The following is a 15741-nucleotide window of genomic DNA, read 5'->3' on the forward strand; positions in this document are numbered from 1 at the left end:
TCCTCTCCACCAGTTGGCAGTGATGGATAGGGCTGCATGACAGACAGCCCTTGCAACCAATCAGTGGCAAGGTGTGGGACCATCTATCAAACAGCCAATCAGAGGTGTGGGGGGGGGGGGAGGGGAGCTCCACAATCAGGCTGCAAATGGAGGCTGACCCTGTGATCTCCCCGTGAGATTGGCTGGCCACATCCTTGAGTTGGGTAGACCCCTACTTATGAATTCTGCAGATAAGGATACCTTTTGTGTTTGACGTGGAACATGTGCTTTTAGAATCCCTAAGTTTGCTGAGTCCACCCTTCCCCTCCTACATTTGCACACAGAAAAGTAAAACACGGCCGGGTCATAGCATGAACCTGCTATGATAGCAAAGGTTTCTTGGCTTTTAGGTCCCACAAGACCTCTCTTAAAAATAGAATGCCAATTAAATTCACCATCCTTCATTTGAATACAAACTTTTTTTCCGTAGGAAAAATGAAGGTTCTTTACACTGAGGACTATTTCTATACAAAATGTAACATTTCTAGCCTTGGTTTTGTGAGCTGCAAAAAAAGTGTTACAAGATGAAAAATGGGTCTGTTTTTCCCTCCTGTCCATCCAACATTTGTACTGCTTTTGCTCAAACATATTTTAAGTGTACTTTCAGGCAGGTACCAATTCTGTAAACATTTCAGCACAAAAGATGAATGTTTCAAAAAGCTAATGAAGACTGAAACCAAGGGTTTACAATGGAAATATTCATGCAACCATCCCCGTAACTATCATTATTACTTCAGCTATAAAGCTGTAATGGATTTGCAAGGTCCTCTACAGGAGGAAATCAGAATGGCTCAATTTGTTTCAGGCCCTGTAACTCAAACAACTAATGGAAATCCTCTTTTAATTCAGTGACTGGAGAATCATTTTCAAGAGAAGTAGTTCTCTCTGTTGGTGTGGGAGGTTAGAAAAAATGGCCTTTAGAGAACAGAGAAGCAATAATCAGAAAGTCCTGTGAGACCACAGATTTGTTAAATTATCAAGTATGTAATAGCATTCCATTTTTTTTTTTAAATGAGTATGGTGTTTCAATTAAAAGTTGTTTTTTTGCAAAAAATAAATAATGTCCTCTGGGACAATCTGTTCAGTTTTTGATGCATAATATCCTGGTAATGGTATCCAGATGATTAATTCATTTGAAATTAATTGGTAACAGTGGAAAAGCCCACTTATGCCTGGGACAACTGCAGCAAAACAGAAGTCAAACCAACAATATGGAGATATATCTTTAAATAGTGATGTTTAGAGCTGTGGTTCACAGCCTTTGCTGGCCCATGGGCAACAGTACTGAGTTTCACCATGCTTCTTCTGTCCCTGTTAATCCGAAGAAATAAGTCAGAGGAAAGCAAGGGCATATCTTTGTGGGGTATGAACCATATCAGATGGTCCTTTGGGGACATAATTCTCATAAGTTACAAGTTGGTGTCCATTGCCCTAGAAAAAGAATGGAGTAAAAGAATGTTGTTGCTTCAGTGCAATGTGATCACATTGCCAAGATGCTGCCAGACAACAAGATTTTCTTAGGTCATGTTAGATTCTACTAGGGCAAATAATGACTCTGAGCAACTCTTCAGCAAGAACTTATTATTCTTAGCCAATTGTTCTCCAAACACACACGCAATGAGGGGGAAGAACAACCAGAATGTGATAGTAATTAATGTTCATTCTCCTTTCCCACTGGAGTTCCCTTCAAAAGGATTTGCTAATGGTGAATAATTAAGAGCAAAATAAACAAATAAGTTTCTTGCACTGTTGATTCAGTATGCTTGATGCTGGTTCTTAGCTCTGTTTCTAAGACTTGTCTTATAATCAGCCAATATAATCAAGAAGTGCGGGTGTGTGATAGAGAGAGACTGGCCTGTGAGATTTTTGCTGACAGTCTGGGAAATTTTTGCTAATAGCTCTGATGATAGCAAGGGTTTTAATACAAGATTCTTGAGCTCTGTCAGCACTGCAGCTGTTGTCATGCTGCCTTGCACCTTTGCTCCATTCCTTATCCTTGAGGGTGTTTTCCTTGATTCATTTCCATGTCTCTGGTGATGATCAGGATCTCCATGCTTCCATTATGGGAAACTATTCTATGTGTTCCAGCACTCTGTTTGAAAGCATTCCTCGTATTTGAACATTTGAATGAGTTCATTGCACTAGAAGTGTGAAAGATATGTTATACAAAATACCATATATATTCATATACACACACCTTCCCCCCTCTCCGCCCCCTCCCCCCCCCAAAAAAAATTAAAATTGAAAAAATGCAGCATGGCCACCCAACATCTTGACAGATGAAAGGAGATACAACAAAGTCAGTCAGTTAATGGTGCTTGGCAGTGGTGTGAGAGCCTGATGTACTAGCGGCAACCCATAGTGGCTATAGGTCTACTAATCAGATAGAGGTTGAAGCACACTCTGCTTCCTGGCTCACCTGTGGGCCTCAGCCTGGGCACTCTAATGGCTCTCTGCAGTGACTGCACCAGCTTTGACCTGGCTTCTCCAGACTGAGCGCTTGTGAGCAAGGTTCTCCCAGCTGTCAGTGGAAATGCTGAATTTCTCAAGACCTTGCTTTACCTTATCACTGTATTGGAGCTTTGGCCTACTTCTGCATTGCAGGCAGTTCTTGAGTTGGCCATAGAGCACAGCCTTCAGCAGACACTCTTGTGTCTTCCATGTGCTTCAGCCAGCAAAGCCTGCAAACGTCCAGTATAGTCTGCATAGACTGTAGGTCAATCCTCTCAAGGATCTCACTGTTGCTGATCCTTTGGTCCCAAGCGACTCCAAGGATTTTTTCTGAGACAGCAAAGGTGGAAGCTGTTCAATCTCCTCAACCTGCTTGGAGTACATGGCCCAGCTTTAACAGCCATAAAGGAGGGTACTGAGGACATAAGCCTGATAGATGGACATTTCTGTGTTCAGGGCTAGTGCTTGTTGTTCCAGACATGTGAGGTAAGTTTTCCAAGGTGACAGGCTTTGCCGATTCTCACCTCAAGTTCTCTGTCAAGGCTAAGCAAGCCGGTAAGGGTTGAGCCAATATAGCAGAAGTAGTCTATGCTGTCCAGACCTTTGTTATTAACAGAGATTTTGTGTGGGACGTTGGTGCCCTGTGACATGACAGCTGTTTTCTTGACACTGATTGCCATGCCAAACTTGATGCATGCATCAGAGATCTGCATGTTCATCATGATCTGCAATTCATCAGGTGAGTTGGAAATGAATGCCATGTCATCTGCAAAGAGCAGATCCTGAATAGTGAACTGGGTGACATACCTTTTGATTTGAAATTGTCTGATGTTGAACAAGCTGCCATCCACCCTTGATTCAGTTAGTACACTGGATTGATCATTTCCAAAAGCATACTTAAGAAGGATAGAAAGGAGGATGCCAAAGGTGGTAGGCAATAAACGCAGCCTTGCTTTATGGCAGTATCAGAGCTAAACTCAGATGATGTTTCATTTTCATATTGGATGGTTGCTTTCATTCCCTCATGGAATTCCTTTACTAGGGAGACTACCTTTTGTTCACAGCCAATTTTTGACAGGGTCTTGTAGATGCCATTCCTGCTAACCATGTCAAAGGCCTCTTGTAGGTTGGCGAACGCTACCTAGAGAGGTGACTGTTATTTATGGCTTTTTTTCTTGCAACAAATGCAGTGTGAAGGATGTGTCAGTTGTGAAGTGTCCAGCTCTGAACTCACACTGGCTCTCATAGTAGACTGTCTGAGCAAGGACTTAGAGTCTTTTCAGCAGGATCCTTGCAAGCACCTTGATGACCAAACTGAACAGAGATATCCCTCAGTAGTTGTTGCAGTCTGCTCTGTCCCCTTTATTTTTGTATAGAGTAATTATCTTTGCATCTTTCAGATCTTGGGGTATATGGCTTTCTTCCTAGCAGGTGCAGAGAAGTGCATGAATGTTGCTCACAAGCTGCCCTTAGGAGCTCTAGAGTTATCTGATTATTGCCTGCTGCTTTCTCAGGCGCAGTCTCTTTGATAGCTTTTTCTACATCTTTGAGAGTTGGTGTTTGGTCCAGCCCCTGCATCATTGGAAGTTGGGGAATGGCAGCTAAGGCAGTATCACAAATAATGGCATCTTTTGAATAGAGTTCTTTGTAATGCTCAGTCCATTGGTCAAGTTTTCCGTGCCTGTCAGTCAGGATGGTACTGACTTTTACTTTCAGGCTTGCAGTCCTTTTACAAGTTGGACCAAGTGCCTCTTTAATTCCTCCACAGGTACCACAAAGAATTCCCTCTTTCAAAGCAGATCTGAATCTTTTTGCATGGGTCTTGCCAATACTTCTGGGCACATTCTCTGATGGCTTTCTGGCCTGCAGCCATAGCCTCTTTAAACTTGAGATTTCTGGACTTAGGTGGTTGTTCAAGTAGAGTTAGGCGAGCTTGCTTTTTCTTTTCTATGAGTGGGAGAAGCAGATGTCAAGATGCTGCCAACCAGTCAGGTTGTTTTTTCTTTGCTGTTCCAAAGACATCCTTGGCAGTAGCCAGTGTCTTGTTCTTGAAATTTTCCCTTAAGGTCTCAGAATCAGGAAAATCAAGTTGACTACGTTCAGAAACACGCTTAAACACACATTGAAACTTTACACAAGTGTCAGAGTCCTTCATGTTAGTGATGCTGAGGCAAGGTTTGCCTTTTGGCTTCACATGATGGATCTTTTTAGGGTATAATTAGAGCTTGGCCCTGATAAGGGCATGGTCAGTGTAGCAATCAGCACTATGCACTGCTGTAGCTTGCAGTATATCATGAATGTTTTTGTGATGCATCAGGATGAGGTCAAGCTGATGCCAATGTCCTTACATCTGACATTGCTGCAGCTGCTGCCAGCAAAATAGACGTTCAAGACTATCAGCTCACAAGAGGCACAACGCTCCAGGACACACTGGCCATTTTCACTGAGGCTACCTGTGCCATAGTTGCCAGTGATGTCCCCAGTGCACCTAGTCCTTACCTACACAGCCACTGAAATCATTGAGAACAGCAAGCCTGTTCCTTGTGGGGACTTTCTTGATGATTTGTTCCAGTTGGGAATTGAACTCATCTTTTTGCTGTTTGGAATAGTTAAGTGTTGGTCTGTAGATGGACAGAAGAGTCCTACTTCCTAGGTTTGTGTTCACATCCAGCCTCATGATCCTCTCGTTGATAAAAACCAGAGGAGTACATGCACTGAAACAGCAAATCTGACACCACGTATCCTTGGTTCATTGTCAGGTTTCCCAGACCAGTAGAAGTGCTGGTTTATTTTGTCTAGGAATCCAGTTTCTGAAAGTTTTGTTTCACTGAGGGCTGCAATATCCACACCTAGTTTATGTGGTTCTCTATGGCTGTTTTCCAAAGTTCATGGTCTTTCAGTTCAAGTCCAGTTAACATAGTGTGAATGTTGCAACAAGCGATGATTAGTTTAGAGCCAGGAAAGAAGTTGGAAGGAAGCTTTTTTTAGTCTACCTTTTCCAGGGCCTTCCCCAGATTGGAGCAAGCAAGCCACCCCTAAATAGGTCTGCTTGGATATCTGAGCTGATGCCAAATGACTGGGTCCTTCCCCACTAGGATGAGCAACCATTGAGCACAGACCTTCGACATGTACATCTAAGCAGAGCAAAGAAAGAAAGGGTCACCATGGGCCCTCCACCTTCTCTCTTGGCAGAGACTAATGGTAAGACAAAGGTCAAGATATTTAGTACAGGCCTGCTGCAGCTTCTAGCTGAAACACCACTCTGAGTTGAAGGAAGTGCCCACCTTATCGTGTCGACAACTGCGTCTTTTCTGGGTGGGTGGGGTCCCAGTAGTGTGGTTACCATTGGCCAACAGGATTCTGGCTCATTCACTTTTCTGGGGACATTTCGTTCACTTAGGGGGTTCCACTACCCCACCCTTAGGCACTCCTCCACCGGGAGCCATTGGGGTTTCCCAAGGGGAGACAGTTTTGTTGACTGGTGCCTGTCACTTGCCGTTGTGTTGCTGGCTGCACTGTCTACACATCTGGTAGAAAATCTGGGGGGGTGGGGAGTGGGACCAGCCAGACAAAAAAAATTATGCTTCCAAAACTGGGGAAGTTGCTTTCCCTTAGCAGGGAAACGTTCTGTACCAGAATTGAAGCATGGAGAAACTGTATTGGCTACTGTCTGCTTCTTTTCCTTCTCTGTGCTTCTCTTTAGATAGCATTCAACAGCTGCTGATAAAGTTAAAACTAATTTTTACTTGAAGCGGCCAGTGAGCTTCTCTATGTAGTCAGCTCAAAGGTTCTCAGCACCTGCATTTCTCATGTGGCCTGAATCTCTTTTGGGTTATTCCTTTATATAACAGCCGTGACCTTAATAAAGTTATTTCAGATTTCCACAGGAGTACATGATGGTTAGAACAGAGTCTGTTGACTTTAACCTGGATTTGTGCTCTCACTTTCTGTGAGAAAAATAGGTCAGTACCTCCTTATAAACCGTTCTAGGCAATATCCTTCCAGGCATTTTTTAAGGGAAGTAAGGTATCTTGACTTGTTGTAAAGTGGGCTTTGGCTGGCAATGCTCAGTCATGCTAGGGGCCTGCTGGAGCTGGAGCTCCTGCTGTAGTATACAGTGCAAGTCCTGTGAATTCAGAGCAACCTGATAGCAGCTCATTGTGTTGGCTGCTAGTGCCTGCAGGAGTGCTAAACTGCTGCTTTGCTGTACCTGCAGAGCAGCCGTCCTATTGTTTTTTTCATTCATGTGTATTGTTATGCTGCCACTGTACTTCTGAACACAGGGTTGAAGCCCAAACCACTGAACTACCACAAGAGGCCATAGGCACTGTATCCTGAACTTCTATTAGCAATCTTTGGCATGCCTGACAAGTATAGTTAAACGGATCCCTAGTGTCTCGACAACATCTCTAGATACCTAAATGAGCAATCAGAGGCCCATGCTGAATTCCCTTTAAATATTTGGTGTTTATCCCCACAAGGCTGAATTTCATAACTGTCTCCCTTACTGTCTTCCTCCTGGAAAGTCATACCTCCTACACCTATCTTGTTTCCACCTCCTAGTCAGGCAGTATTAGAAACCACAGGATGAAGCAGTCTGACTGGTGCTTCACTGACATTGCACCTTCCTGAGCAATCGGTATTTGCAGGTCTCTGAAGAAGCCCTCAGAGCTAAGTACAGGCAGGCAAAAGCCCAAGGCTGAATCAATTCAATCTTTGCAGATAGTCTAAGCTGTTTTGCTCTTTGCTAGCAAAATGGGGAAAAAATCCAAACAACTCTAGTCATGACACTTTACATATATCAGTATAATCAAAACTACCATTTTGGCTAGACAGTCAGTCAAGAACCCCGCAGCTGAATTGATTCAGTCTTCACAGGTTAGTCTAAGATGCATAGATTGAACTGATAAGCAAGTGAACAGACATTCACTTTTGATTCCAGAAATGCCTGCAGTGGCCCAGGCCAGAAGCCAGGGGCGCTCTAGAACATGCCTTCCTGCTCAGCTGGAGCAGACAGCTTAGGCCAAGACCAGCCCACCCACCCTGGGAGGGGTTGCGGGGGAGGTGCAAAGCATCCTGGGATGCGGGGTGACTGTAATCTGAAGGGGATCTACGACAGAAATTCCATAAACCGATTCAACCTAAATCAGGTAAGCCTGATGTTATATCCATCCAGGTTTATCTTAAATTAGTTTGGGCCATTTTGAAAGTGGTTTATGTGCACTAAACTTCAGTTGTGTTACCAATTTGAATCAGTTTCTGATCACTTATACTGATTTATATGTAATTTATGTCCCTAGCCCAGAAGACTTAAGAGTTGTTTGCTCTTCTTTAGTGGAGGTGAAGAAGGCAGGAGAGAGTTCCTTTCTGCTGTGTGAGGAATGTAAATTGTTCGTGTCAATACCAGCAGGTATAAATCCAGCCTGAAGGCTTCAGAGAAGCTGAAGAGAAAAGCATTCAACATTCGGAGGAGTAAAGATGCCAAAGAAGTTGGTATTCCATGCATTAGAGAAAGGTGGAAAATACTGTTTGGTTGAATATAGCCCTGTTCTGGCAGTGGGAAATAAATCATCAGGCACATTGAACAAGAACACAATTCTTGCTGCAAGGAACCTCATTGCCACAAGTTAATAATCTTTTTTTACTAGCATTTCCTGAAGTGGTTCAGATATAAATTTTGCAAAATAATGGCTGGACAAAGCTGCAACCCCCCCCCCCCCCAAAAAAAAAAAAACAACAACAACAACAAGAAAACCAAAACAAAACAAAACAAATCACACAAGTATGCAAAAATAACAGGTGAACTGTGTTAGCGCTGGGCAAGCATAAACAGGGTGGAAGGAGGGTGGAGAAGAATGGGATACAAAAAAGAATAATGGAGTGGTTGTACTGACTCAGTGACAAATGTGTACCACCCCTGTGCACTGGATGCATTAAGTGCTCTGGTCTTGCTGGAACAGGCATCCTTCAAAAAATATGCTAATTGCAGTGTATGTGACAATGTGAATCAATTAATCTGTGCTTGAATGATGCATACCCCTGGAGGCTGGCAGGGGGCACGGTGACTGCCCGCAGGTGGTAGGGAGTGGCAGTGGCAGGGTCATGGCAGTGGCAAGCTGCGGGGGGGAAGGTGGGCAGGGGAGTGGCCAGCACCAATCGGCAGTCGGTGACCACCTGCAGACATTGCTGGCAGTGTTGGTGGGGGGTGGCGAGCAGCGACCACCTGCAGGCACCGCCAGCAGCGGCCAATTGTAGGGGGTGCGCTGCCAATCTCAGGGGGTGCACATGCACCCATGTGCACCTCCTACACGTCACCTACAGTGAATCTGTGGAGGGGAGGAAGTCAAGGAAAACTCCAATTTTTATCGAAGAGTCTCTTTTGTGACTTAGAGTTGCTTCCTTTGGGGGTGGAGGAAGCAGGGAATGCAGAAATTCACACTGACAGCCTTTGAGGATGTTACCCCTCCTTGATCAGTAGGTGAGTGGTTGCTGCTGCAGTCTTATAGGCCTGCCTTGTGTTGTTAGGACAGTTTTACAGTCCACTGTGAAGATGGGGCATGGCCATAATCCATCTAGAAAATGACTCTGTCACTGCATCTATGCTAGAGTCTGACACTTGACAACCCTGGAAGTACAGGGGCCAAAGTTGTCTCTCACCCCATGTAGGATGAATAGAGGAGGTTGGGATGGGGGTCCCTTGTGTCTTACTTCATGCTTGTACACTCTGCAGTTTGAGGTATAGCATAGCTGGAAGTCATCACTGATGTTCTCATCAGCAGCTTTTTCTTCCTGAATGATCTATAGAAGGAAAAAGACAAGACGATGAAGATTCGATGTTACATCTGGATGGTTAATTGGGTTGTAATTGTCAGTCCTATTTGCCTAGTCCCTCTTTTCATCATTGTTTCTTCACTTTCTTTATTTCAGTCTGCTGGTTTCTGTTTGACAGACTCACAATAGCAAGAGAGTTCTCCACTGGTTGTTAGGTTTGTCTCGACATTTGTCTTCTATTCTCCTTCATTTCTTTCTTAATTTAAGACACTGTTGGTATTTTCCCCCCCATCAGACATAATAAATGACTGGATGTTCCGGGAGCTGTCAGCTCCATTGGACTCTTTTGTCTTCTATTCATCATTATGTCTTCATTGTCCTCTTTAATTTAGCTGAGGCACTGGGGGGATCACTTACTGTGAAAGACGACATTGCTGGCTGTCCATAGGGATTTCACACATCTATTCATCATCCTGCATGAGCTACACAATGGAGGGTTGGGCATGGATGTTGGTCCTTTTCAGACGGAGAATGTTTAGCCTACCATATTCAAGCACAGTTGCCTGAAAGCAAGCCTCCAATAGCTTTGTCTACATATACTCCCTCATTGATCCAGAAAAAATAGATCAAGGTAAATGGAAATAAGTCACTCTGCCTAGGGAGAGACATTACACATAAACCAGATGAAGTGATCAGAAACTGGTTTAAACCTGTAAAGAACAGATGTTCAGTGCACATAAACCAGTTTGAAAATGGCTGAAACAAGTTTGAGATAAACTTGGTTGAATGTAGTATTAGACTTAATTGATTTACCTCTGAGTTGTGGCACATGGGACAAAGGCAGAATCAACAGATAGTATCCCTCTGGTAATGTCCCTCTGTTGTTTTCTTAATGGGGTGATAAACATCCCCTGCTGGGCTCCTCAGAAGGGGGGGAACCCCTCCTTAATCATAGTGTCCTGTATGGGTCTGGCCATGTCCCCCTCAGCTCAGATCTGTGGAAGGAAGGGAGGACTGCTCTAGCGCCCCCCCGCTTCTAGCTTGAGCCACTGCAGGCATGTGCTTGCGTTTCTGGCATGTCTGTCTGCTTACAAACTGATTTAGCCTAGCCAGGTTAGACTAACCTGCAAAGATGGAATCAATTCAGGCTCACGCTTTTTGAATGTCTGTCCCTAGCCTCTGAAACAGGTTTAAGAATGTCTGTGCATAAACTAGTACTGGTTTAATTGCATCAATTTAGTTAAACCAGTAGACCAGCTCATGATATACATATTTAGGCCTCTAAATACATTTCCTTGTTTTCATAAGAGAGCATAAATGGAGCTTGTTGGTACTTAGAACTACCAACAATCAGTCCCCTTACTTAGGGGCCTCTAGTTGGATTTAGGGACATAGGGTGTCTACACATGAACAGGGAACCTGCTACAATGTGTTGTAATTACAGTGTGTCAGAGCAGACAAGCCTGCTGGTGTACTCCAGCCAGCCTCCACGTCTCGTGTATCAGCATCCCCTCATTTCAAAATGACGATGGGGACACTGATACATGAGACGATCCAGGCACTTTAGTTAGAGCAGCTCTGAGAGCTACTCTAATTAAAGTCCCCTCCCCCCACTCCCAGAGCACATGTAAAAATGCCCTTAGGTTTAGGGGTGTAGGTTGTAGCCGTGTTAGTCTAAGGACATAGGCAGACAAGGTTCTTTGGGTGAATCGGATATCTTTTATTAGACCAGCTGAAATAGCTGGAGAAATTTTTTAAGCAAGTTTTCAGGTTAAAAAACCCTTTGTCAGGCTAAGGATGTTTCAGCAGCTGATGTGTGCTCTTCCTGGATGGAATGAAAAGTAAAGAAGCAAGAGGCTGGGCTGCTATGCATAGAAAATATGTCGCTGTTGAGTTTGGCTTCTCTCTTTTTCATGTTGTACAGTTTCCATTTCAAACGGTTGAATTTGATATCTTCCATGTTACAGGGGTGTAGGTAGTAGCCATGTTGGTCTAAGGACATAGGCAGACGAGGTTATTTGGGTGAATCTGATATCTTTTATCAGACCAAATTTTATTAGGTTTAAGCATGTTTTTAAAAATCTTGTTATAAATCTGTTCTCTAGCCACTCACACCCTGTGAAGAGCTCCTAATGCTTCATCATATATTAAAATACAATATATCTTAAAACCCATGTTTTAGGAAAGAAAATCAATATTAGGAAAATTCAGTAAAATATTAAAGAGATGTTAAAGTTAAAATGAATACAAAATCCATGTATTCATAACTCCATTTAGATTATTTAAACCTTAAGGAATGTTTTAAGTCTGATTTATTTTGTATTCTTTATGCTGTCTGTTTATTACATGCATTTTACTTGGTTTGTAAAATTAAAATCAGTTCATTCCAGCTTCAGCTTAAGACCACTCTAAGCTTACGTCACTCTGAGATCAGAAACTGGCCTTCTCTGTACAGATTTCAGTATATGTTATGTGCCCAACTAGTTACGCATCTAGCTGCATATCAGAATCCCTGTGTTAGAAAACATTGCACCTGAGCCGTCTCCCATTTTGGATAAAATAATAGAAAAATTTGCTAAGGGCTTTCTCTGTCTCAGTTTAGCTAGTGCCAATGTCCATATACCTTTGGTAAACAGTCTTCAGTTTAGGAGAGGGAACAGGGCTGTGTTGGTGACGTTGATTGATGACTTTCTTTTGACTGTAAAAATAGAAGTCATTGGTCGTGAATGCCCTCACAAATTGCAGGTCTCCCCTGCAGCATTCCATGCAACTAACCATAGATACTGCTTTCACAACTTGGAGGTTGCATAACTCAAGGACCATCCTCAGTGTTTGCAATAATTGAGTGTGTTTGTACATATACATTGTGTACGTGTATAAAGAACTGTGTATCCATGTCTTTATATACATTTAATTTTCCAGCTTATATTTTCTTATCGGTTTTTTGTTTTGCTTTTCCATTGGTCTCTTAGTGCTGTTTGAGTCACTTTTGTATTTAAACTTTTAGTTAAGCAATCAATAAAAGTTTAAATCAATCATGCCATTTTCTTTTTGAAATGCGTAGCTGTTCACTTTTGAAAAAATTAAATTCTGAACTTGCTTAGGAGGACAAAGCAATTTGAAATGTTGGAATGTATTATATGTACAGAGCTGTTGCACATGGTGCTTAGGTTGATGTAAAACCAATCCATTTTTTCATTCCATATTTCTCTCCATCCCCATTTCTGGTTCTGATTTGGACAGTCGATACTGCTTCTCTGAACAAACACTACTTAACGTAAGCAAAGCTTCTAAATCAGTCACTCTGTTTGGAAAATCAGCTGCATTTCCATTTCCAAATTCATCAGTACTCTGGCTAAAATTTCAAGATAATTTTGGCTTCCAAACATACAAGACAGTCTACCTAGAAAAAGCCATTTCCTTGCAGATTTTTTGCCCTATTTAGTGCTTTTCATATTGTGCACATATTTCCTCTCCACCATAAATTAAATAAACCCATCGCCCAATGAATTGCAAATGCTGCAGTGTCCCTGTGCTGGGTTTTTCATTCATGTATCCAAATTTGTTCCTGACTCTCACCATGGACATCAATGAACTGTAAAGGGTTGCAAACTCAAGGCAGAATTTGACTTATAGAGCATTACTCTGTTGGCTATAAAGAATCCTGTGAATCCTGTGTAAGCTTTGCTGAGAATGTAGATTGTTCTAAAGTCAGGGCAACAGAAAAACTAGGGTGAGAGATTTCAGACTAAACCTTTTTTTGGGAACCTAGAGTGGAATGCTTTATCCTAATCCATTTAAATAAAAGAGAAAAAAACCCACCCTATCTGAATACATATGCAGCAGTATATAATTCAGTATACACACCATGGTAGAATTTACAGCCAGTAAACCCTTAAATGCTATGGACAGAAATATAACAGAGATAGTAAAGAAATGCAAATAAATTCCAGCAGGCAGTCAAAAGCATGTGATATGAAATCACAAAGGCCAAACACAATTCAAAATAATTGTCACATTATACTGATTTCAGGCTTGCAGTTGAGGAGTTTTTTGCATCTTTTTTCTCTTTTACTTATACCACTTTGCTTTAAATTGGTCAGTGTTTTATAATTCTGTTTGACAGAAGCTCTGAAGAGGGCATGTCTATAAGCCCACATATCCATAGGCAACTTGTGTAATCCAGATTTTCTTTCTGCAAATATTTTTGTTATGCTAAACACAGATTTTTTTTCACTCCTGTCTACCTTGTACATGGCATACTGTGTGATGTTTACATATGCAGAAAGACTAAGGTCTCCTGCTTTTGACTTCAGTGGGCACATCTATACATTCATTAATGCGCTGTAATTATGGTACTTGTAATAACAGGTACTAACTTAATGTGCAATAATTGGTGCTACTGCGCATTAGTGCAAATGAAAACATTTTTGTGACACTTAATGTGCATTAGACTAAGTCTACCACATTAATGTGCAGTAGAATGTCTAACACACATGCACCCAATTGAGTACAGATATAGGGCTGTGGGGCTTAAAGTTGCTTCTCTTAAAGTCTGTAGTAAAACACCTGCTTGTACAAAACTATGCCTCTACTTGCTGTTTTGCTTTGTTTTGTTTTTTTTAATAAACATCTTTATGGGTCTTCATGAAATGACTGGGTTTTACCAAAATCATCACGAGCCTATTTTCAATGTCATTAAACAATAAATAAATAAATAAAAGCAAATGCCAAAATTGTAACTTTAATTTAGGAGAGAAAGCATGTTCTACATGACAGGAAATAGCTCTGCATTTTACTCAAACTATTTTCAAATAGCAAAGAAATGAGGAAGAATCCAAAATCAATCATTGCATTTGTGTATATGAATAGTTGTAGCTGATGACACAAAGAAGCTCTTCTATCTTCCACTGCAGAAGCAATAAACATGACAATCCTTGGAGACTTCCATGTTCAAGTCAAATGTGTTTCTTCTGTTTTTATACACTCATTGGCATTTATTCAGTGGAGAAGTGCTATTTATTGGCTTAGCTTGTATATCTAAAGCCATCAAGATCATTGCCTCTTAAATAAGCTCTAAAAGATTTTTATGGGAACATGGTGAAATAACTCATAAATGCCTTGAGTAGTTTGGGAGATAAAACTAAGAAAAGGTTGAACTGAAAATTACACAATGTCAAGTGCTATTTAGTGCTGTGTTGGAGACTGCCTTTAGTGTTCCCTGTGTAATTTTCCATTGATTGGTTATAAGTCATTAATGAATGCTGTCTTACAAAACTAAGAAGTTAGAATTTGAATACTTTCTTGCCTTTGCATACCTGGTATGGCCTTATTCACAACAATATTTTGGGACCATATTTGCTTTTTTATTCTGATATATCCTGTAAATTTATTTCTGACTTAATGGGATTGATTAATATTAACGTAATTGATTAATTTCTTAATGTTGCCATTTGTAAATTGTAATTGAAAATTATCTCAGGAAGTACATTAAAATACAGTTTGCAACCAGATGCATTTTATTGCATGCTGTAAAAATTACTCAAATCCCCTTTGCCAGTGTGCAGTAGTGTTCAGCCTGGGAGGGAAAGGGGGAGATGTTACTAAATATTTTCACCACTTTTTCCCTGCTTTCTCCTCCCTCCAATTTTTCCCTAACTAGCAGTTAAAAGGAGTGTGAGCCACGTTCTTTCCTGCATCAAGATTTTCTCAGTTCTGGAGAAAGAGTGACTTGCTGTGGAATGAATTTTAGCTCCACTGTTCTCAGACTTCTCCAACTGTAGCCCATCATATTTTAAAGTGGCTGATGGGCTAATATAAACTACAACATCTGAATGTGGACCAGCTGAAAATTGGAAATCCCAAACATTAATTCACCTTACATACTAAGTGCCTGCAAACACAGGGGACTAGACACAATGGCCTCTTCCAGTCCTTTGTTATTATATTCTCCATTTGGGAGCTCCTGTCTACTAGGGGAATCTCAGGTGGGCAGCTGATGCAAATCTCATCCTATTCATGCTGTTCAAGTAACATCTGTACCTCAAGCTTGAGGATTTCAGGGTCAAGATACTACAGTGCTAAATACAAGCACACTCTATGTATCTGAAACACTCTTCTGGGCTAGGCACAGACAGTCAAAAAGCCCAAGGCTGAATCAATTCAGTCTTTGCAGGTTAGTCTAAGATGTACAGATTAAATTGAAACCGAACTGAACAGACATTTACCTTTGATTCAGGAAATGCAGCCACATGCCTGGACTGACTCAGGCTAGAAGCCTGGGGGCACTAGAGCACAGCTCTCTGGCTGTGTGGTCACTTCTTACTGCTGCCCCCAAGGTCTCTGAGATTTGCAGTCCAGAATTACAGCAGAAGGACTCTGCAGGGTTGCTTATCACTTCCTTTTCCTGCTTCCCGGTGCCTCTGGGATTTGTAGTCCACTTTTGCAGCCAACAGTAAGTTTGAGTGGGGGGAAATGGGT

The 15741-nt window shown here is 41.8% G+C and overlaps 1 protein-coding gene across 4 annotated transcripts in view; it reads left to right on the plus strand.

Moving 5' to 3' along the window:
• The window catches only part of TMEM108 (transmembrane protein 108), a 258614-nt gene that overhangs the window by 113920 nt on the left and 128953 nt on the right, over nucleotides 1-15741 (plus strand). The gene's annotated exons all lie outside the window — the stretch shown is intronic.

The sequence above is a fragment of the Crocodylus porosus genome, unplaced genomic scaffold (assembly GCF_001723895.1).
Source record: "Crocodylus porosus isolate Cpor-Errol unplaced genomic scaffold, CroPor_comp1, whole genome shotgun sequence".
NCBI lineage: Eukaryota > Metazoa > Chordata > Crocodylia > Crocodylidae > Crocodylus > Crocodylus porosus.